Source organism: Neofelis nebulosa, chromosome 3 (genome assembly GCF_028018385.1).
Source record: "Neofelis nebulosa isolate mNeoNeb1 chromosome 3, mNeoNeb1.pri, whole genome shotgun sequence".
Taxonomy (NCBI): domain Eukaryota; kingdom Metazoa; phylum Chordata; class Mammalia; order Carnivora; family Felidae; genus Neofelis; species Neofelis nebulosa.
The window spans coordinates 43,687,868-43,689,932 of record NC_080784.1 but is presented as its reverse complement, the minus strand read 5'-3'; the positions used below and the strand labels follow the sequence as shown (position 1 = coordinate 43,689,932).

General features: G+C 39.3%; 1 pseudogene; it reads left to right on the top strand.

Annotated features, from left to right (window-relative positions):
• Window positions 1-302: 302 nt before the first annotated feature.
• On the top strand, window positions 303-818 carry LOC131506084 (large ribosomal subunit protein eL15-like; annotated as a pseudogene).
• Window positions 819-2,065: the final 1,247 nt, after the last annotated feature.

Below are 2,065 nucleotides of genomic sequence, written 5' to 3'. Positions count from 1 at the left end.
GTTTGCAAAGGAAAGAAGGCATGAAAGTGTGAACTGTCTGAGAATCTCTAAGCAGTTCAGTATGGCAGGGGCCTAAGCATTTGGGGCAATAATTAAAAAGGCAACTAGGTTTTAAATGACAAGCTTGAGTCTTAATTTTATTCTGAAGGTAATAGAGAATCATTAAGGACCTTAAATAGAAGAGTGGCATTTACTGCCTAACTACTCTGCATCAGACCCTAGGAAAAGGTATGATTAATATTTTGAAAAATAATATACTCCTTTCTGTCTGGCTGCAGCCAGCATCTCACAGGTAAGCAAAGATGGGAGCTTACAAGTACATCCAGGATCTATGGAGGAAGAAGCAGTCTGATGTCTGAGTCCATTTATTGGACTCATGTGCCATGTGGTGGCCACAAACGCCCAGTCCCTAAGGGTGGGACCTATGGGAAGCCTGTCCTTCATGATGTTATCCAGCTAAAGTTTGCCCAAAGCCTTCAGCCTGTCACAGAGGGGAGAACTGGATGCCATTGTGGGACTCTGAGAGTCCTGAATTCTTGCTGGGTTAGTGAAGATTCCACATACAAATTCTTTGAGATTATCCTCATTGATCCATTCCGTAAAGCTATCAGAAGAAAGCCTGACACCCAGTGGATCACCAAATCAGTCCACAAGCTCAGGAAAATGGAAAGGCTGACATCTGCAGACCATGAGAGCCATGGCCTTGGACAGTTCTATCACACCATTGGTGGTTTTCACTATGCGGAATAGAGAAGACACAATACTCTTCAGATCTGCCATTACCACTAATAAAATAATTCTTGTAAAATTCTTACCTAATAAACAATGTACGACAAAAAAAAAAGAGAAGAAAGAAAGAAAGAAAGAAAGAAAGAAAGAAAGAAAGAAAGAAAAACAAAGAAAGAAAAAGAATGCACTCTCTGTCTAGCAGCTGAATACACGGTTAGATTTTACACTGATTTCTTCCAGAACTCTGTTGCCTCGCTGTTGGTCTACTGAAGTGCAAAACCATATTGGACCTTTGTGGCTCGGTAATCAATCGGCAATTATGTGGAAGCTGAGGTCAAAATAGAAGGTATAATGAAGAAAAGGGTTGGGAGGCCAGATTGGGGGAAACTGAAACTAGTATATTCCTTAATTAAATTTTTTTATCTAAAAATAAATTTTAGTGTTTATTTTTTAAAGAGAGAGGGACAGAGTGCAAGCAGGGAAGGAGCAGAGACAAAGGGAGACACAGAATCTGAAGTAGGCTCCAGGCTCCGAGCTGTCAGCACAGAGCCTGATGCAAGGCTGGAACTCACTAACTGTGAGATCATGACCTGAGCCAAAGTCGGCTGCTTAACTGACTGAGCCACTTAGGCGCCCCTCCCTAATTAAATTTTTAAACTATGTTTGACCTTATAATAGTCTTATGGTTTAACATATATTATAAAGAAATGGCTACTAAGTTCTCTCTTCACTTACATAACTTTTCTACAAAGTTTCCAGATATTTTAAGTGTTTATTACTGATATACACAAATGTGTTCTATTTTAATGTATGTACCCATTGACAGTGGTTTGGTTGGTTATGTATTAGCAAAACCATCTTACAGAATTTTGGAAATAGACATCCTGTTCCAATATGGTTTATCAGTGGTTCAGAAAAGTCAGAAATACTTTTGTTGAGGAGTCAAAGAGTTTTGTTGTAGCCACCTTTCTCCTCCCTCCCCCTTATGAACATTGGCTCTCTGTGTGCATATGTGTGCACGTACATACACATGCATAAACACACATTCACACATACATGCACACATTGACATATATGTATGCACACATACATATACACATATGCACGCATATACAGATATACACACACATAAATACACATATATACACACATGCACACAAATACACATATATACACACATGCACACACAAATACACATATATACACACGTGCACACACAAATACACATATATACACACGTGCACATATGTACACACACACACATACAAATACCATTTACAGTCAGTTTGTGTTCTTGAGCCTTTATTTCCTCGTCTGCGGGCAGCAGCATGGTGTT